Source organism: Strix aluco, chromosome Z, assembly GCF_031877795.1.
Source record: "Strix aluco isolate bStrAlu1 chromosome Z, bStrAlu1.hap1, whole genome shotgun sequence".
NCBI classification, from domain to species: Eukaryota; Metazoa; Chordata; class Aves; order Strigiformes; family Strigidae; genus Strix; species Strix aluco.
In genome coordinates this window covers 48,076,076-48,098,917 of record NC_133971.1, presented here as the reverse complement: position 1 = coordinate 48,098,917, position 22,842 = coordinate 48,076,076, and the positions used below count along the sequence as shown (strand labels likewise).

Sequence of the window (22,842 nt, the reverse complement as noted above, 5' to 3'; positions counted from 1 at the left end):
TGCCTAGCTGAATTGTGAAATGTTTGAAAACGTTAATATATATTTTCTAAACCATGTATTAAGCCTGGTTTTGCTCAGAGATTAATATACCATGAAAGGTGGGTATTGATGCACGGGTATGTCATGGGCTGTTTCAGATTTAGCAATCTGGAGAAAGCTATATTAGAGTTCTCCCATGTATGCATTGGTTCTGGGTGGTTTGGTCTTAATTTTCTTGAATTAGCTGAAAAGTGGTAAGAAGGTGATGTGTATGTTTCTTTGAATCTGAATTTTCCTCGTAAATTTGCAGACTGTGTTTCAGTCTTCCTGTGTTAACACTGAGTATTGTCTGAAGTCATGTTTAGCACCATTCTTTTTCCTGCTCTAAGGATATCTGCTCTAAGGATATGAGTCTGTCCCTTCAGGATGTTCACTGAATGTGTTCCACAGTTGATTCAGTCTTCCCACCACCACATACATTCTTAATTTTGTTACTTTGGAAATTGAAATGAAAACACCATGTTGCAATATCATTTGTATCATATATCACTGTTCTTCATAGTTGGAGCAGAGACTATAACCATAAGAATTGTCATTAGTTTTAGTTAATGATACTATCAGTGATACTATAATTTAACATTCACTTGCTTCCTTGAGCTATTACATAATAATGCCTTTGAGCATAATCATGCCTTTCTTTCCATTCCTTAACACACAAGCATACAAATGTGTCTTCTGTTGCTCCAGTATTTGTTGATATTGTCAGTGTAATGTCTGTAGATGCTCTGGCACATTGAATTAATTTAGTAGTGTGCTGAGTTAGTGACTGGATGTGGTTTTGGAGAGACGGGTACTACATAGAAAGTAACTAAGTAAAAAAAAAAAAAGATACTTTTTTCCTGGGGTATTTTTTGCCAATAAAAAATATTTCCTTTTTGAGGTTACAAATAAAAGTTGCATAGAGTATAATTTTGTCATATCAGTATACAAGGTTTGAGCAAAATATCATGTATCTATTTAAAACAAACAAACAACAGCTTTGCCTCTGCCTATGTTGGAAACTTGAAGAACACATAAATTTACTTATCAGTTAGTTGCCTCTCAGTCCATTTGTTTCAATAACAATTCAACATTTTTCAAAAGTGTTGGACACTTAGAATTACTTTGCAAATATTACCACTGCGTTCCAGTAGCACCAGGAGAAATTGTTGTCTTTCAACATATCACAACCAATAAAGCAACCCAGTGATGCAGTGTGTTCTTTCTACAGATAAAAATTATTGTAATTTCTGAAGTAACAGCAGATCTTATAGGACAATATTTCATGAAACTATTAGTTTACTTTGCACTCTCATTTGCCTTGCAGAGAGAGAAAACCACAAGTGCATAAAATAATCCCAAAGCCAGCTCATAAAATGTTCAGGCTAGATGAAAGTTTGTGAATTGTGGTGAATAAATGACTGTAGACAGTGGCTCAGGCTCTTTACATGTACAGATGATTGCAAATATTCACAAATTATATGAAATCTGAGCACTTGATTTCTTCCCAACTCTCTTACTGCAGTAACTTGATTGACATTAAACCTAGTTTCTGACTGCTTTCCTAATCTACAGTCTTTTTTCAGTGGTTCTGTTACCTGGAAAACTTATCCAGAGGAACATCTGAGGAAAAGATTATCTGGCATTTTCTATTGCTCCCATTTATAGGAGTATGTTTCTTCCATCTGTCTGTCTGTCTGTCTATATCTATCATATCTGTCTAGTTATTTTAGTGGTCAGTAGATCCTGGAAGAGTATCTAACTGGGAAATATTTCCTGCTGTCTTATATTGCAATATACCAAAAAGTCAGGCATTTACAAGAAATGCTAATCTTCCTTGTGTCTTGCAAATATTCAAGAAATTACCAGTCGAAGCAGTCAAGAAGAATACAAAATGAGGAGGCAATGATATGGATGATTTAGGCTTAACTCCATAATGAGACTGCTGTCTTGTCCTGTTTAGTTTCATGGGGTAAATTGCAGTGATTGTATTAGGACATCTTATGTGTCTGTGTGACAGCTGGTGTAACTGTTCTATCTGTCCTTTTTTTTTGTTTATTTTTTGGGCACTGTGTAGGTACTGCAGGTACAGCAAGTAATGGGGGTAGGCTATGCCTCCTGGAAAAAGAGCAAAGGGTGCTGCAGAGCAAGATGTTTGGTCATGTGGGATGGAAATTTTGGAATGGGCAGAGAACATTTAGCACTGTTGTGCTGGCAGACTTCAAGGAAGTCACATTTATTTATAAAAACAAAAAAAGTGATTTTTTGAAGATTATTGACTTGTAGGAAGCCACCAAAAAATGTTAGATGTACAGCAAGCCAGGAGGGACATCCTAGACAAGGGGAGATTTTAATTTTGATCCAGTCTCACACAACAGATCCAAATTGCCTTTTCTGTATGTTACCTTATTCCAGAGGCCCTACTGAAACCTAACATTAAAAATGGAAAGACCTTTTGGTCTTCGAAGCATATTCAGTTTAAGGAAGATGCTGGCAGATCCACCTGAAAACTGCATCCCATTTCAGGTCCTCAGAGAGCATTTTTGCTTATAATTTCTCTGCTTAGTGCCCTAGGGTAGCTGTCAACAGTACTAAGTAACACAGTATTAGGATAGAAATGAGGAGGGAGCAAGTCTGGTTTTAGTATAAAATGTGTTTCTTTGTTTATAATCCTCTTTCATCAGAATCCTCCCATCAACTGTAGTGAGTCATTAACTGTAGACATGCTCTCTCTTGCTCAATGACTCATGCGTTATTTTCTGCAAAAGTTGCATAGTTTCAGCAAAAGCAATGGGGGGAAAATCCCATACTTAAGAGTAATTTGTAACTGAGTATCATGGTTGTCTTCTAAATAGAAGACTGGGTTTAAAATCCAGCCACAGGAAGGAAATGAACATGGGTTTTCTTACTACTAGATGGATATTTTAACATTTAAAATCTGGTTTCTTCTCTTCCTTCCTCTCTTATCTCCCTTCCCTCTCTCTTCTCTGGGCCTTCTCTGGGTACATTTTGAGCGGATCTGATCTGATTGGTTTTTACTAGGAAAATCTACGTTCACAGGAAAATCAAGTACAAGAACGCTTGTCAACCTTGAATGTCAGCTGAGCAAAGTGGCTCAGCCCTGCAAAGTGCTTTTGCATATCTACAAAACCCAAAATATGTAAGATTGCAAGCTGTAGCTTTTATTAATTAAAGGCATCTCCAGGATTCAGTAGTCACTAAATATGCATTTCAGGATAGTAATTTTGAATTTTGTACGTGTGTTGTTTTCTGGGCATCTCTGTCATGAGGTTTAACTTGTGGCATGTTAGATAGGGCTTGATGACCTTCAAATGACCCTTCTAAGGTAAACCAGTGGCTTTCTACCACATCACTAACTGAAATCCTAATAACCTTTGGAAAAATTCAGATGTGTCTAGGAACAAAGCTCAAATACTCCCTTATTCTTTTTGCCGTTCCTTACTTTGACAGAGCAATGTTCCTTGCTACTCAATTTCACTGGAAGTGATTTATTTTTCTTGAATATTTGGCATAGTCTAGTTGAAATTACTTTGCATGGAACATACATTGCAGAGATTATACTTTCAGCTGGCACCTTATACCTGCCTATAAAAACAAAACTAAGTCATGATGTGACATTTTATGTTCATATACTATCTTGTGTCTTGGGAATTTTAGTTGAGAGTGTGTAGTCAATTTACTTTCTTAGAAGTATTCATCAATAAGAATTCTTGTTCTGTATGTTAACCTTAGATTCCCTGAAAACTGTTTTGATTGGCTTGCACTTTTATTTTATATGTACAATCAGCATAAATTCTGTCCTAAAGACTTATGATGCAAAGCAAAATAAAATTTGGCCCAAGCAGACTTTTTCTTCTTCTGTCTTCTGATATATTTTAGTTTCCCAACAATTACAAATTCCCCCACGTCATCATAATGCAGCTTTGCTGTTTGCTTTTGAATGTGCAAAGATTTCACTCTGCTGTGAACAGCTGTCTTTTTTGTACCTTGGTAGTAATATTACATACAATTCTGATATCATACATATAATTTAATGGTAATAGCTCTTTTCTTGTCACCTCATTTTGTCTCTTTCCTGTCCTGGCTCACTGGAACTGAAGGCTGGGGTTTGTGAAAGATGGTGCTGAGATGAGAATCACTACCTTTAACTGATGTCAGAGGTAAATGATGGCTTCATTCTCTTTACAAATCCCATCTGCTCTCAGAGGGTCCTCCATCCCGCAAAGGTGTCTGCCCAGTGCTGCTTATGTATGTGGCACCACCATAGCGAGATGGTATAAATGGGTGCTGCTGGGGCCAGTTCTGCAGTTCATCCCTGCAGGTGAATGCTCTTAAAATCTAAAAGGTACCCAAGATTTCTCTCCACAAGCTGTGTTGACAAGTCAACAGAGAATTTTGCCTTGAAATACTTTGTATTAGAAATCACTGTGAAAATACTGTGCAACAATTAATGGCTGCTGCATTCACCTCTGTTGGGCCTAGTAACCACTCGGGTTGTACACGCGGATCCTGAACAAGAAGCTGGTCTTGCAGTTTCCTTCAGAATAAGTTATAGGATGGCTTTTTTTGCCTTTCTGAGATTGTGAAGGATTGGTGGAAAAACAGTGAATGACTTTTAGCATGTAAATGATTTAGTGGTTTTCTCACTGCAGGATCACCAGTAGGGATGGGAATAGCATATAGGCTTTCCTTCCCTTGCAAACCAGCCAGGTCTGGTAGAAAACAGCATAAGTAGTGGTTTGGGGTGTTAATGAGGGTGAATTTAAGAGCAAGTCTGGTCACAAGAGTGAATTAATTCTATAGCAGAGATGAACTTCAGATAGTCCATGTTTCTAAGTTCTTATGGATAAGGCTGTGAGAGGAGAAACTTCCAGAATTTTAATTACTGAGAAAATAGTTTAAAATAAAGTATTTCTTTTCAGCTGGGAGCTAGTTACATGTGACACATTACCTGTCCTCCATGTGTCTCTAATGCAGACAGAGAAACATGTGGTTCATAGCCCAGAACATCTTTAAAACAGAGGCATGGTGTCACATGTGTAATGTGACACCAGCTGTATAAAATGTAGGCATTTGGGGTAAATATAAACCCATTTCAGCCCTGTGGCCTTGATCAGAATTGTATAATTTAAAAAAAAAAAGATAAAATTTTCTGTTAAGAAAATGCCTATTATGAAACTGTGAATGACTTGTGATGGTTTAGCCCCTGCCGGGGTCTGAGACCACGCGGCCGCTGCCCCTCCCCCACAAAGGGAGTGAAATACAAAGCCCCGAGACTGAGATAAGGAAAGGTTTAATACAACAGTGCAACAGCAACACACAAACAATAACAATAACAGTGATACCAATGAACAGAGCAAAGTATATACCGATACAGCAGTGAGAGAACCGGCTGCACCAACCCACGCAATCACCGATTCTTCCCGTGCTGGCGCCAGGATGTGAGGTCAGCATGGTATATGAATAACCTGGCTAGAGCTCCCCCCCACTGCTGGGGAAACTTAACCCTATCCTGGCTAAATCAGGACAATGACTGAAGGTCAAATATAAGAAAACATACAATTTTTATTGTTGCTATACTGATGGTCACAAATAATAACATTTAGAGAGGACTACAGGCATGTTAGTATGCTCATGTATTCTTTCTGATAGTACAAATCTTCTATGATCTACAAATTCTTATCTTCAGACATGTTGTTGGCACCTGAACTAGTTGAAATTTATCTTTTACAAAAATCTCAAAAATAAAATAAAAAACATAGTGTCTCAACAGAAATACGATTACTGGGAAGTTTCAAGGTGACTAGTGGCTCTTTTGATACTCATTGCAGGTAGAGGGCTTAAGCAAATACGATCATTTTACTATTTGTTTTCAGAAGTCTTATGTGATCTTCATATTATCTTTAAAATGCATCAATATAATGGTTAGTTGTGCATTCAACAGGTTTTACTGAAATGAAGTAGTGGATAAAGAAAATATATCTCTTGAAAGTACTGGAAAACTTGTTATAATTAATCTAAGTAGGTTAGTTGAAGCCATGCAAAGTGAGTTTAAAACACTGAAATTTTAAGTAACCTAAGCATTTCTTAACTAAACTCTAGGTTAAATATCAGAGCATCTATTTCAATCCTTTGCAGTTATTTACATTTAAATATTCTATAAATAAACTATTAAATACATTATTTAGCAAGTTCTGGCCCTCTATTTCATTTGTGCAGTGGGTACAAAATATGATGGCTTTATGAGTTTGAAATACACTTTAAAGTGGCTAATGATGTATAGTCATTAAAATCTCATTTTATTTTCTATGTTCAACCTAGGATTCCGTGCTGTAACCTTCTTAAAATTAATGGATAACTCTCCTGTGCATTAGGATTTGAGTATCACTCTTTTATGTATTTTCTGTAATAATTAATGCTGTGCCATCTGACACCAAAGCAGAATTACATTGTTACAGCTAATGAACTTTGTACTTTAGGAAAGAAACAGATTCCTCTGTGTGTCCTAGAATTTAAAAAAAAAAAAAAAAAAAAAAAACCAAACTTGGAAATAATGTTTCCAAATATTAAAAGTGTGAAATATCTATGAATTCAACAATTTACAGGAATGTTACTTGGACATAACAGTATGTCTTTTTCTTTTCATTATTTTAATTGCAGCAGGGCATGTGTTTTATAAAAGAAGAAAACAGAATATTCCTTCCATTAATTTTCTTCCACAAATCTATTATTGCTTTGAGATAGAACTGAACCATTAGAAACACTGTAAGTTCATTATATGGTAGTGATTGTGCTGCAAAAAACTGTAGTGTTTTCAGCAACTGTAATAGATCTTACATGCTTAAATAAAACAGGGTCGGCACTGACTGCAGAATTCTTCAGGAGCTGTGGGAGAAAGCTAGAGGAGAGTCGAAATGACATTTCCAGAGATCCTTGAGAGTCCATAAGAGAAGGGATATGACAGAAAATGGAGAAGGTGAATCATTGGCTGTGTAACTGGTGAATGTTTTAATTTTGTAGGTCATTAGTGAGTAGAACTGTACGTGTATATCATAGATAGAAAGCATGCTCTTCTCTCTAAAGCTTCACTGGAACAGTCAACAGGCATTGAACGGTGTAAGAGCAGAGGACTGAGCAGACATGTAGAAAACACAATTAGCATGATTAAGAAATTGAAGAGAGGACAGTTGAGTGACTATTTGAGTGCTAGGAACCTGGATAACTAGGAAAATAAAAAGGAAAATTTCCATTTGTTGAAAGAAATTTGGTATATTTTTATTATTGTCTAAATTTACAGTTTGCATAACTGGAACAGTACATTCTGAGGTTATCACCTCCCTAATGTGTGACAAGTTCACACATATTATGTGTGAACAATGACATAAATACCTGGGTTTAGAGTAAGTCATTCTAATGTTAGGATCATAAATGCCTTTGGAAGTATTAATGTTCAGAGACATGAAAAGAATAGAGGTAAAAAAAACCCCTTATAGACCCATCTGTGTATGAATGTTTTTTAACAGTGTCTGAATCACTCTTTCTTTAGGAAAAGATCAGAAATATTGGAGTGCCTCCTGGTCACTTGAAGTAGTCGTGGAACAGTAGCAGAAAAGATCAACAGGTTAGCAGGGTTTTAAGAGTATCAATGTAGGTTTCCGTGGAGAGAAAATTTCCATTTTTCACAAAGCAAAATAGGAAGCATCACATGGCAACAATTCACCTCTGTTAAATAATGCCTTGATGGAATTATTTCAGTAAATACCCAAAGAAACAGAATGACAAACCACTACTTGTTGTTATATGCTGGGGGGTTTTCAGGTGATCATTTTCTGAATAAAAGCATGTACTGTAGTTAAAATGCTCCACCCTCACTTTGAGTTTGCCTGCCCTCACAGGAGCTGAGACTTTCCAGGCCAGTCGGATACAGGATGCTGTTGGGGTGGGAATGTTGTAACCCAACTGGCCATTGTGTGTATACCCACCCAGCGGTGGTGGGTGTAGGCACACTCTTGGGTGTCAATATGAAACAGTGCTAGTCATCACTGTCTCCACCATGGGGTTATGTCCACAACTTATATGCAAATTGGTTTCTTGCTGATGTAGATATCTCAAATGTGGTTGTGGCTATACTGCCAGCCACATTGCAGGGCTTATGTAGGTGGGTAGGTGTCCACCTAGTGTGAGACATCATTGTGAGTAATAGAATGGAACAAACAAAAGATAGTTTCAGTGGCCTTTCATGTAGTTGCTGTATTACAGTCTTGTTTGAAAGGTGCAAAGAAACCTGAAATACCCCACATGGAGCATAATTGATTCAGCAGTAAGAAAGATTGAATTATATGATTAATACATATTTCACTCTCTATCTTCCATCAAAACCCATAAATTTAGCATTAGTAACATATCACAGAAGAAATTAAATGAAACATCTATTGTAAGAGTATTAAATCAAGCACTGATTATTTAAATTGATTTTTGTTTGGAAATCATTTTTATAAGTACCCAGGTATTTTTGTGAGTAGTGAAAAGTAGTAAATATTTGTATGAATAAGTGTGATTGCTGCATAAAAGCTAGATTTTAAGTTTACTAAAAATTTTTCACCTTTGGGGACTTTTAAACATAGTTTCCTTAATTGCTAAAAAATTAAATGAGAAATTTAAATATTATATAAATATTAGTGTACTGACTGTTCCTTATAGGATCCAACATTAGGAATTATGTTTTACTTATTACAAATAACATAAATAACCTCCTTGGATTTTCCTTCTAATGCCATCACAGTTAACAGGCCATTATTTCAGAATCTTATTAAACAAAAGGGTTTTATCTGTTTAATCTTGAAGTTTTCTGAGGGAGAACTTTATGATATTGTCTTGATCAAGATCAAGAGCATATTGATCCTCCTCCAAAAGCTTTTATGTTACTTTTTTCTGATTGCCTATTTTTTAAAGGAGAAAAAGAAATCTAAGACACCATCATGCCACTTTTTGTACTGCTGCTATTTGACAGCTACAGTAAAATAAAATTATTACTAATTGCTTCTACACATAGATTTATTAAAATTACTATCTGAACAGCAGAAGACTTGTATTTCAATTAAAACCTCTAAAGCAGAAACCACATTTCAGTTACTGCTGATGCATTCTTATCAGTTACTAGAGCATTCAGCTAACTCACACTTTTTGAACTTTCCTACTTATCGGAGCTATTCATGGGGTAAAGAGGGAGGATGATACATGGAAAGAGTTACTCACTTCTAATACCTACTGTAGAAAATCATTGCATACAAGGTAATTCCCTTTTTTAACTAGTGTATAGTTTGACTTTAGCTCACAGGCAAGATAGAAGGTTCACTTCATCAGTTGCTATCTGTAGCTCTACTGCTGTATTTCTATTAACATTAGAAACATGAGAAGTATAACTCACACAGTACTGGTCTTAAAGAGTTCAGGTCATCAAAAATAAAAAGAAAGGTGGCAGTTTTCCACTATCATCACCATCTGAGGTGGCCACTAGGTTGCATTATTTCAAGCAGTGCAAGCCAGGAGGGCCCAAAGTGTTCATTTGTCTCCATTCTGTTTAACTGTAACTCAAAGGAAAGCCAGTGTATTTTGACTCACACTGAAAGTAAAATGTGGACTGTGTAATTGCATGGCCAAACTGAAAAACTAAAATCTGTCATTCCTTTCAGCATTTAGATATTCTGTCTGACACAAATACAATTGCTTTTCATTCACTCATAAATAAACCATGGAACAGATGTGCTAGATTTACAAATTGCTGGAGAAGGGGATGGTGTTTGTAGACTGCCTTTCTTTTGCCCTGTGTTGCTGGAGTTAAGATAAATTCAACCTGAGTTGCTTTTTCAGCCTGAGGCATTTTGAACTCACAGCTCCCCTTGTGTCTGAGGCATGATCTGTGTTTCTGTATGGAGCAGTATGGCCTCAGCTGCTCATGGCTGCACCTCTTGAGGTTTTGCTAGAGGAAGGTGCCATGATAGAGAAGAAAGTGAGTGCTAGGATGACTGCTGAATTTTAGAAAAGCAATAAGCACCACACTGAGAGGACAGAGTATCCCTTTTTCGTCTACTGTATCCTATGCCTGAAGGATGGATTGAACTCCTCTTTTGCAACCTCCACAAACACACACCCTCTTCAATTTTTCTGACAGTTATGGATGCACTGCCAAGGGCACTCCCTATTTTGGGGCATCTAAAGCAGCCCCATTGCCCGCAGTTCCCCATCAGGACTCCTCCAGGCTCAGAGCTGCTGCTGCTTCTGCAAGTGTGACCACCAGGCAGGCCGTGCTTTGTGTCAGCTTTCCTCCCTTCTCAACAGCCACAAATACCAAAAATGGCAAGTAAAACCTTCAGTGAATCTGACCTTCTGTCCTTCCTTCTCAAGTCCCAGCTCAGAAGCTGACTTTTTCCAAGCCACAAAGAGGGAGTGAAGTCTTCTGACTCTCTAACTTCCACCCCTCTTACCTCCTCATCCCTTTAAGGAAAGCCATATTCTCCAATGACTTGGTGACCTGATACTCATTGCAGCAACAAAGGCAGCTGAGCATCTTTTCACCTACTCTCTACTGGAGTATGTTTAGACATTCCCTAAAATAGTCTAGAATTTGATTCTCAAAGAAAAGTAAGTTCACAGTTGTACTGAGACTTTTAATAGAAGATTGCAGGAGGATGCAGCTAGCAATTTACCATTCAGCACATACTGTCTGTTGGTGGGAGGAGTGGTAAGACTTCACTCAAAATGGAGGCTGGTGTTGTGGAAAAAGGCTTTTCAGAAGTCATCTGTCAGCTTGTCATTTGTCCATTATATACTTTGCAGGTTTGACATGGTATGTGAAGATTTTGTTACATCAGCAATGAATGTTCAACTGATCGCTGACTTACAGTTGTGATTAGTGCAGTGATTTATATACCCACATGCTAAGAGCTTGTTGTTGTTATATTTCTTCCTGTGTTTTGTTTTCTTGTTTTCTTATTGGAAAATCACTATGATACAGGTAAAACAATTTACAAAGGTGAATTTAGCACCTTTACTTTTAGAGATGCTTACACATTGATGCCTTTTTTTTTTGTCTAGGAAATGTATTTTGAAAATTAAGTACTTCTGTGTAAGCAGAAAGCATGTACTTCTAATTATTGATATGGAAGATTCAGTTTACTATCCCAGTTTGTTGTCCCAGTACACATTTGTGGCTATAAGTATTGGAAATAAAAGCAAGCTGTTTCAGTTTTCTTCTCTTACAAGTTTTTGTACTTGATTAGAGGCTCTTTTAGTCATTAAGAGTTAAGAGGCTCTTAGATGGAGAAGTGATATTAAGGAATAATGCAGTTTTCAATATTAACTGTAGACGAAAGTTTCATCAGGCCAAAGTTCCAGCTTCTCTTGTTGGGCTTGCATGGGAAATACAAAGCTAATTTATATTTCATTATTATTTTAATCAGCTAAGCATTTTCAATATGTACTTCACCTCTCCATTGTGCTGTCCAAAGCACAATTCTTTGCACAAAAAAATCCAACAAACCCAAAACCCACCAAAACAAAACAAGGTGCATTGTGACTGGAGCAGAGTTGATTTTCAACCATTTGCAAATGAATTATCCAAATTATGGGTTCAGCAGGCCTTCCTTCCTCTTTTGCTTCTGGGTGCCAGTAGTCATGCTGTCTTAACCAGGGTCTGCTCAATGATGTCTAAAATCATGTCTGGTTTCTACAGAAATATTTCAAGAAAGTTCAATAAAATATGAATTTATGTTTTGATTACTTAATTTTCTTAAGTTTTATGGTATTGCATTTTTTGTTTTCTTCTATATGGCTTACTTCACCATCAGGATAACTGAGAACCCACTGTGTAAATTCCTTTATCTAGTTTTGTGACCAAATTGCTGCTTTTCACCATTATCACGTTTGATACTTCAATGACTTCAAGAGATCACCTTCCCATGCAAGGTCATGGCAGCAAGCATAAGTTTGTGTTAGGCATTGGTATGATGTGTAAAGTGAGAATTTACTTGGTTTCAGACACCAGAAACTGAAAGCTAAGAGACTATAGGGTAGGATTTAAAAAACAATAGTGTGCAAAATCGAGTAAATTCAAAAAATCTGAAATTTGTGCATATAACTAACTGTAACCATAGACTTTTGTTGTGGTTTAACCCCACCTGGCAACTAAGTACCACACAGCCACTGGCTCGCTCCTCCCTGGTGGGGTGGTGGAGAGAATCAGAAGGGTGGAAGTGAGAAAAGTTGTGGGTTGAGATAAAGACAGTTTAATAGGTAAAGCGAAAGCTGCATACACAAGCAAAGCAAAACAGGGCATTTATTCACCACTTCCCATCGGCAGGCAGGTGCTCAGCCATCTCCAGGAAAGCAGGGCTCCATCTCGTGTAATGGTTACTTGGGAAGACAAATGCTATCATTCCAAACATTCCCCCCTGTCCTTCTTCTCCCAGCCTTATATGCTGAGCATGACGTCGTATGGTATGGGATATCCCTTTTGGTCAGTTGGGATCAGCTGTTCTGGCTGTGTCCCATCCCAACTTCTTGTGCACTGCCTTCTTGTGCCTACTCGGTGGTGAGGTGGTGTGAGAAGCAGAAAAGACCTTGACTCTATGTTAGCACTGCTCAGAAATAATGAAAACATCTCTGCATTATCAATGCTGTTTTCAGCACAAATCCAAAACATAGCCTCATACTAGCTACTATGAAGAAAATTAACTCTATCCCAGCCAAAACCGACACAACTTTATAAGATTTGGGAATCTTTGTTCAAGATTAAGTACATTCTTCTAATTTTGACTAGTTCAGCAAGACCATACCATTTCTGGATACATCGATTACAGAAAACAAAGAAAAGTGTCTTTGCTGTATATCAGGACAGATAGAAAATCCACCCTACTTGAAAAAGAATTAACAATGATTTTGGCTTTCTATCCTGTGTAGAGGAGGGAATGCTTGAAGAGGGGTTTCAAATATGCAGAGGACCATCTGTGACTTATCTGAAGAGCTACAAACTCTCTTAGTTTGAACTGTGGCTTGGAAAACAGTGCTGGAGAGGACCTTAGCCAACTCAGCGAGCACATGGTAGATTCAACACTTCAAACATATGTCCAATCCACATAGCCCAGATCATGTACCACCACTCTGATTGGAATCAGGATTTTGCAGCAGGCTTTCTTATCTATCTGACTGTTTTAGATAAATAGATCCAGAGGTTTTATTCTTGTTTTCAACTTCAAAGCACCTCTTTGGTGAACAGCTCATAGAATTGCTGGCTTTAGAGTTTACTGTATTTTGTTGGCCAGACAAATATTGTATTTGAGGCCAGTGCTTAATGTGCAAAGCACTGGATTGTACATTTTGCTAGTAACCTTTTCCTGAATAGCATTAGCAGGAGAGTTTAATGGGCTGTATTTGAATTCTGAGCTGCTTTTGTTGGCTAGAGTATCTTTTTTGTTAAGCAAATCACTCCAAAGCCAGATGAGCATGGATACTTGTGTTGAAGCAGGGATGGCCAGCGATTTTGAGTCAGCAAGCCAGTCTGCACTGGCAAAGGTCTTGAGGTTTGCAAATGTTGATGTTGAAAAAAACCAAAACCACCAATCAACCAACCAAAAAAACCCCAAAGGGATCTTATGTTCATTGTGAACCAAGCCTTGATGCATATTTGATGGACATAACAAAAGTTCTAAGGCAGAGACGCTTTATGGATTTGAATTTTTCCTGTAATAAGGAAAGATCTGAAACTGGGATAGATCACGGCCTGTGTAATCATCCCCTTTTCCTGCTGGAGCTCACTACATACAGCTGTGCAATTGAAATAGTTCTTTACTACATTTTTCATGTGTAAATTTTGATAGGGATGTCTGTGCTAATAAGTGAGAGAAATTAAGTTCTTTAAAGGCTAAGTGGAGGAGAAATTTGTTGCTGAGCTTGTGTTTGACAGTCCCATCCAGTTGTAGATGATATTACACATCATTAGAGCTGGATGGAGAAAAACTGATCACGAAATTTGTCAAAAAATACTGTTTCATTCAAGTCTAGATTTCTGGGCATTCAGCTTAAAATGGCTAAACAGACTACAGAAGTAAAGTGACCCATGGCAGATCTGCAAAATGAGAAGCTGAAATGTTGATCTGTGTTTTCATTGCATTGTTCCAGAATATTGCCTTACCCCAGAATTATGTGTTTGTTTCAAATATAGTGTTATGTCACACCAACATAACAGAATTCTGGAAGCTCATTTTTAGGATTATTCAAAATAAATTAAAAGGCATCATTCTGAATGCCTAAGAAAAAGACTTATATTTTGATATTTTACTTATATTTTGATAAACTCATATTTCTGTCTTTTAAACATCAGTTGCATATAGTTTGTTGTTTGGAGTGATGGATAAGTGGGAATAAGACAGCTAACAAAAGAGGATGCACAAGAGCATCGCTTCTTTTATATACAGGTATTTGAAGAAGATGTTGAAACAGAAGCTGACATCACTTAAAATGAAAGTTTGCATTGAGCTGTTGTATATTTAGAAAAGTTTTACTTCCTGTATGTGTTTTTATAATCTAGAAAGCAAGTACATTCTAGTAGAGTATGTACCACTTCACAAATCAGAGGTCTTTCTTTACCAAGGTTTACATTAATTGCATTTGAACATTCCCATTAAATACATAGTGCTTTCCATAAGGTCATTCTTTCATACATCTTCAATGTAAGTGTTGTGTCAGGTTGATCTGTTTCATGCATATTGTTGCTGAAAATACAAGGCGTGTGAAGATGCTGGGTAATTTACTGATGCTTAGCCATGTTGGTTTTTTTTCACCTTCCAGTCTAAGTATATATTGTTACATTTTTAGAATATCTTTTGCTGTTTCTATTCAATTTCTGCCTCATACCATGATTTCCTTGGGAGCTCAAGAAAGTAGCTGGTTAAGTCTTGGTAAACAAATGTGTAGAAGTGTCAATATTTTTCTTTCACGATGCATGAAGTCTCAAGCAGTAGATGCAACCTTTTCTGTTGTGCCTTGTGGTAGAAAAGGGCTGCAACTGGTTGTCAGGAAGTCTGAAGTGTGGAGAATTGTAGTAAACATTATCCCATCTCTGCATGGCCTCAGGCCCTCTCTTGCACCTATAGGGTTCTGCCCAAGATTCAGCTGTGAGCTACTCAGTAATTTCTAGCAGCTAAAAATTCCTAGCTACAAATACAGAACCTTCCAGTGTCCAGAAGCATCCCAGAAACCCCTTTTCTTTTGTAAAGAAAAAATTTTAATTTGAGTATGTTGACTAATCATAATGAATCATTGTGAGCATTTAGTCACATTGACATGTTTAGGGAACACAGGATAATGTAGTTCCAGTAATCTCCATGTCTCTGTTGGCATTGAACTTAATTTTTTTTCTTGTGTGGCAAAATATTTCTGTCAAATAATAAAGGAAAAAGTAAATCCTGTAAAGCACTTGTTAACAAACAGCATGTTGTCAGCTAGAATCATAAATTCTTTCATCCTTCAATAGGCAAACCAGCAGAAGGCTGTGCCGAAGTATTTACAGATATTTTCTGATGTCTTTTAAGTCCTTTTGGTGTGCAAAGTAGGCTAATCCTACAAGGCTGCTGGATTGCTTGAATAATTTGGAATAGATGAAAGATCCATAAATGTCAAAAAAGAAGCAGAAGTATTATAGATAGTTACATTGTCTCCTACATGGCTCCTTTCACCCATATACTTTTTTTAAAAAAAAAACCCAAAAAAACGCAAGTGGAGGGACTGCCAGCTCACTTATCATCTGTCCTTCCTAGCTTCAGGCTGGATGAGGAAAGGCTACACCTGTCAGCTGTAAGATGTACTCTCTGGAGAATAATTTTCAAACCATTCATGTATCACTTTAAGACATGTAATTATAAAAAACCCTCTAAACTCTAAAAATTGAAACATAAAACTCAAAATTTTTAAATAATAGCAGATGCAAGTCCTTTAAAGCATTTAACTATTCTGTGTGAACTTTCACTTGTCCTGAGACTTACGTCCCTTTCCCTGACTGATAAAAGGTTTTTTTCCATTGGCATATAGATTATGCCATATATTCAAAGAAATTATTTTTATTCAGTGAGTGTGGGTTCACAGGGATTTGTGTTACCATCCTGTTTTCTGTTATATAGTCAGCTTCAGGAATTGACTGATTTAAAAGTAAACCACAGGAAATCTGAATTTTTACAGAAAAAACACTGACACATATGGGATGTGGGGTGATGGTATTTTTCTAACCTGTCAGACATTCCATCTCTTTTAGTTTCTGCCAACAACTAGAATGTAAGAAGGCAATAATGACAAGGTCCTTAGATTAAGCAAAGAGATAATAGGCACAGCATTGATAGGAAGCTTGACAGCACTAGATACTGGATGTGACATTCTTTGGCAACTCATTGCAAATGCAAAGCTACTTCATACTTAAAATTTTTGTTTCGTTATTTGCTTGCTATAGCATTGCTTGTGTTAAACTAGATAGATAAACTTTGTAACCAACTCCCCAAGTGTGTTAGTAGCTAATTTTTCACTAATTCATTAGAAATAGAAAGTTACTTCTGTTAGGACTTAGCTGTCTTTTGCATCTCTTTCATTTCCTTATCTTTGTTCTACCTCCATTTGACACAGATGTGCATTCAAGCTAATTAATGAAATTGCTTTGACTCAGCATGAAAAAGAAAGCAAAAATAAGGGTGGAAAGATTAAAATAGTGGCACATATTATCTACTTCTAATGTTTAAAAGCCTATTTCTAAACAGAAGAATATGCAGTAAGAATGAATAGGTGGGTTCCCTGGACCCTATTGTTTTCCATACCATTGTAGAAGATTCTCTTTGCACATCTCAGATGCAGAGCCTCAGTTTGGGAAAGTGGCAGTAGGCCTCAGGTTTACCTAGCCATGCATCCCCACTCCTCTGATACTCAATAGAAGGATTCGGTAAGAAAAAAGTTTTTGTTTACAATTAACAATGTAGGGTTTATTTGTTTCTGTTGTTTCAAGAGAATAGAGAGCCCTCAACAAGAATCAAAATTCTTGTTCTAATGTTTGTGCTTGTAGGTTCAGTGTTTTGGAGTATTTACATTCTGAAAGAAGCAAAAATCTATTTACATTCTGAAAGAAGCAGAAATCTATAGGAAATGAAAAGGACAGAGTGAAATAAACTGCTGTTAACTTATAACATGTAGATTAAAAGTATTGCTTGGATCTCAAAGGAAATCTGCAGCTAAACCAGGAAGTGGACCCAAATTTCTTTTGATATAGTTAAGTGCCTCTATGCAAGGCCTGCTTTATGGTTTAATTATTGTCCACTGATATAATACATTATTTAGGTAATTCATCATAAAGTAATACTCAAATACTTTCTGTATTAAAAGACCTTCTAGCTAAACAATTGATATCTACTGTTCAAGAACCATCACCAGACATTAGAGTGGTTGTCAGTACATGAAATTAATTTCCATAGTATCATTAGCACATGTCTCCTAGGGATGTAACTAAGCTGAGGTATGACTATGCCTATATAGACAGACCCAATCTAGTTTTCACATTGGTTGCTCAGGTACTGCTGTTGGTACACTTCAAGTGGCCGCTTGAACCATGGCTTTGGATGTGACCTTGCAAGCTGCAGTCCAACTGGTTGCAGCCTTATGGATATTGTTCAAGATCTGTCCTGTAGCTAACCTAACTCAGTAGAAAAAAGGAGATAATAAATATATATATACTTACATGTGCACACATATATAGGATATATAAATAATGTATAAATATATATGTTTATATTTACATATATGTATATATTCTATTACAGCCATTGAAAAGCAAGCATTTAAGTGTACTTGACCTTAGGATCTACATCACAAGCCTAACTAAATGAAATTACGACAATCCATGCCTTGTTCCTTTGAAATGAAAAATAGCTTGAATTTATATAATACACTAGCAGAATAAAGCTGATTTCTTGATCTTTTCTTGCTTTTTCTGTGTATGTTAGTCACAATACAAGATAAAATGTAGTCCAAATCTAAGTTTTTGAAAAAATAGTTTTTCTGGGAGCTAGTAAACATATATCCCAGACACAAAATTAAGAAAAAATGCCCTCCCAGAAATATTTTTTGAGTACTTGTCTCATGAAGGATGTATCATACCCAAAATCTAATGAAAAAGTAAATGGACTTCCTAGGAATATATTCACTCTTGGCATAACCAATCCTATCTTAAGACATGCTTTAAGATATTGCCAAAAGTTTTCCAACATCTAAGTGGATGAGTGACCAAAAAGGCAAATGAAAAAAAAAAGTCATGTCAAGAAAAATGACCTGATAAAAATGTTTCTAAAGGTTTAAAATGGTGAACAGAAATGTATTGTCTCAACCAAAAAATGTGTCTGAGGAATTTTCAAAATACTTATTTATATATCCTTTCTGTACTGCCAAGGAAGAAAGATCTTACTTCTCTAGTTAAATTTATGTATACTTCTCTTACCAGACAAGGTGCCTCTGACCACTGAACAAGGCTGCCACAGTTACCCAGGATACATCGTCAGAACTTTTTCCAGTGCCATTCTTTCCCCTTTAAACATTTTTCAGTCAGAGTTTTGACATTTTTGGCATTTATCATGGCAACCCCTAATGTAGGCTATTGACTTCAATGGTGTCAAGATGCCACTTGGTAACTTTGGTTGTCTGGATTTTAGCTGTGTTGAAAACTAGTGGTATCAACCAAAAAAGCTTAATTTCATGTTATCAGTCCCACAAATTGCTTCTCTCAGATCTGAATTATTTGGGACAGTTCTGAGACAAGCACCACAACAATTTGGCCAACAGTTCATAAATAACAAATTTTATGAGTTTCATGTATTTACAAGCATGATGCTTCTGAGAGACTTCTGTTGAATTCACTTGCTATTTCATTTGACAACAGGGATTAGAATACAGAATCTCAGGTTAAATTAGACTTGAATTCTTAGAGGCTTTTTCAAATGCTTAATATATAGTTCTTCATTTTTAAGATCTCAGGAGTTCTTGTTTTATTTTGTGCCCTAAGGAATATTGTTAAGATGATTTATTATGTTAGGTAGGTTAAGAAGGGTAATCTTCTTAAAAAGAATAATTCAGAAAAAGATTAAAAGATCATAATTTCAAGATCCCCATATACTCTGAGACCTAAGATAGTAACAATCAGCTTCTCAGGTGGTGTAATATAATGTGATTCCAAAGACACCATTAAAATTAAACCCATTTATCCCAGCAGAGAACCAAGGCTTGTATCAATAATAAAGTACAACTGTAAAAGGTCAGGTTTCAAAGTATCATAATTACTGGAACTCTTGCTTACATGAAAAATGGAATGATCATTCAAAATTCTGGTTTGTTTACTATTAACTTTGTCTGTTTAAAGTAACATTTTTATAACTTTGTCCTTGTCTTCTTTTCTTTTTATCAGCACCTTCAGGCTTGAAGGAATATCTATATCTGGAGGCACGTCAGTTAATTATTTGCATATCAGATTCATCATTGTGACTTCTTGCAGGCCAGATCTGAGAAATAACCAGGAACCTGACGCTCCGTGGAAAATAGAAAAGCCCTTCAAGACAGAGCACAACTGATCATGAGTGTAATCTGCATTGAATCGTCTTTCTCAGATCTGACAGCTACATGCTGAGTCCTGGCAAAAGCCACAGCCTTAAATTCCATTTAATGGGAAAGAAGAATAAAGAGGACTAAAAGTCTTGCCCCATTACAGAAACTGCTCTCTCCTAGCCTGACACCTGAGTTCTGTGCTGAGCAACCAGAGTAACAAACAATGAGGTTTTCATGGGTCCATCCAGCATCCAAAAATATTTCAGTATGTAGCCAGAAGGAGAAATGAAACATTTAGATGATAGCAGAAAATTAATGCATTTACTGTAACAGAGGAATGTTACTGTCTGTGGGGATAGAAGACCTCTGTCATCCCTTGTACATATTCAAAGCCATACAGGAACAGGGCATCAGTGATTGCTTAAAAGGATGCTGTCTCCTGTCCTCCACCCAACTTTGAAGAAGTTCAGCTGTTAGAGATTGCATCTCAATGCACTTCTAGTATTTGCACTGTCACTTCCATTCAGGGTAATGATGTGCACCTCCATTTGCACAGATGGCCCCAGGAGATTTTTGACCACAACAAGCTATATTTTGCTGGGGCTTCAAAAGGAATTAAAAAGTTAGAACTGAAGAAAAACATTTGTGCTTTCTTTCACTATGGGGATCTCTTCACAGAAAGGACTATGGTCCTTTCTTAGGTTTAAATAAATACATACATATACATACATATATATATATGTATATATATGATAAAGCATCAACGTGATAAGGTGTATTTAAAAAGGGGATATAATCTTTTTTAATAGCATCCATTTTTTATCATATTAGCAACCAAGAAATTTAGTCTATTGAATTATACATCAAAAATACTCTTACTGAACATAGACATTATAGTCCCAGTTACTGTTAAAGAAGTCATTTGTAATATGTATTTGACATTAAAATTTTTCTAGCCATTTGTCTATACTTCATGGAGAAATCTAACAGACAAGCAGCATTTTCAGTTTATTTTTCTAAATAAATGTGTTGTTTATATTATTTGCAGTCACTCATTTTGGATGGTTTTCATTATCTCCAAACATGGTTTAAAGACAGAACCAAAACACAGGAATTGTTTGTTCATGTTAAGATGTAATGATTTGCTGACCGAAAGCTTTAATATAAACATTGTAATTTGTAAAATGATGAAGTATATTTATACAGGCAAATATGTATGGAAAACAAGAGGAGGTATTTTAACTCTTAATTTCAGAACATAGTTTATTTTAATATCCGCACGAATAAATCTAAATATATAATGGGACAGATTTTTTTATTATCAGTGAGTTTTAGCAACTTAAGATTTGGATGTTTAAGAATGAAAGGAACGTAGTCTAATACTGGTGGTTTCCCAGGTTATACAGAGACCTTTTGTCAGCTGCCTCATTTTATTCAAAAACTGGTTTAGTTTTTTGGGGTTTGGTTTTTTTTTGGGGGGTGTGTGTGTGTGTGTTAGGACTTTTTGTGTTTTGTTTGTTTTAGCATAATGACAAGGCCCTGAAGCTGATACTATTTGATCACAAACAATTTGAGAAGCTACAGAATAAGAGCGTGTTCCTTAGAACAATCTACAGTTTACAGTTAAGAACAGTCATTGTTATCCATCTACTGCAGTGTTTTGTTATGAAGTTATTGAACATTTCAATGATAGAGCTGTTTTGAATAAAAATATATTTTTTCCTTTTTTATTAGTCCATTAGCCTGTGTGTAATTTTAAGAGAAAAGTAAAGCATGTGATTCCCAGTTCACTTAAAACATTCTTCTTTAATCCAATCATATGTATCTAATTTATAAAGCCGAATAGTTTTTTCTTTATTTTCATTGTTTTATGGAACCTATTAAGTGCTCACTAACAGAAAAATGATATTTCAACAACAAATAATAGAAAATTCAATCCTTTTTTAATCTGTGGGTTAACTTTGTAAAGACCAAATATAAAAATGTGTTGCTCTGCTCTAATGTACTAACTAGTGTATGCGTGTGTGTTTGTGTGTGTGTGCACGCATGCGCACCCTTACCTGCTGATGAATGAAATGCCAGCTCTGCTGAAGTAAGTGCCACAAGTACTGTTACTGCAAAAGATGCTTATGTTATTGTATTTTTTGGATCAAGACCTCAGCTCTGTCTTTGCTTGTGACTCTGAAGCCATAAATAGCTTTTACAGTTTGTCAGGAAATCACAAATGAAACAATTAAGTGTATGTTAGCCTCCCTCATTTGGCAAAACTTGGGATCATCTCATGGTTTGACTCTTTAAAGAAATTTAGTGATCAATTTCCATTGGTGCAGTGGATAAATGAAACCTTTGTATTTGTTAAAGAATGATGGCTGTGTTTTGTTCCTACACATTTTAGCTTATGGTTGGTTTACAGTCTTTTAAGTGTGATTTCATTTCTGTGTCATTAGAATAACATACTTGGACACACAACTTGCATGGGCTTTGTTTTGCTCCCTCTTTGGATAACCTGTATTTGAAAATTGGAGAGCTTACTCTTTGAAACTAATATTCAGAGTTGTTTAAAGAAGGGACAACATTATTGAAACAATGAGAAAATTTCAGAATTATAATTTGAGCACTTCCATTATTATCTAATAGTAATATTTGGAAAAGCTCTTATTTTTGTGAACAGAATGCATTCATCTCTATTTGAAAACAGCCCAATAAAAATCTAGTGAATAATTTGTTACTACTTGCAAATACTTTTCTGCTGTGCTGAGTTCTAGATCAGTTTGTGTGTGAAATTTTTATTGTAGAAAAACCACCTGAAACAATGAACAATTTTCTTCAGAAAAATACAGCACATATGAAAAATAATGACCTGGTCCCAGGAGTGATTTTACACAATGTGAGTAATGCAAAAATAATAAACATATACCAACATGTAGGGCTAAATTAAGTGACAAATGTAGTTGCAAGAGGACACTGCAAATCATGGTTCTCATCAATCACGTGCTGTTTACAGCTCTGAATTAAATGGCGTTTCACACTGGGAGGTAACTTTCAGCGCATGTGCACACAAATGCACTCACATGTATCGTGTCTTCTACCGCTACCAATGACACTGGGGTAAATCCAGATTTCTTGATTTTTTGTAGATTTAAATAATTAAATCTTTAGGTAAGTATTCAATGTTGTGATATAAAT

The 22,842-nt window shown here is 36.1% G+C and overlaps 1 protein-coding gene across 1 annotated transcript in view; it reads left to right on the top strand.

The window, feature by feature from the left end:
* The window catches only part of PRR16 (proline rich 16), a 160,424-nt gene extending 138,630 nt beyond the window's left edge, over nucleotides 1–21,794 (top strand). The window contains 1 exon segment of the mRNA XM_074812195.1: nucleotides 19,520–21,794. The gene's annotated coding sequence lies outside the window, so the exon portion shown is untranslated.
* The last annotated feature ends 1,048 nt before the right edge of the window (nucleotides 21,795–22,842 follow it).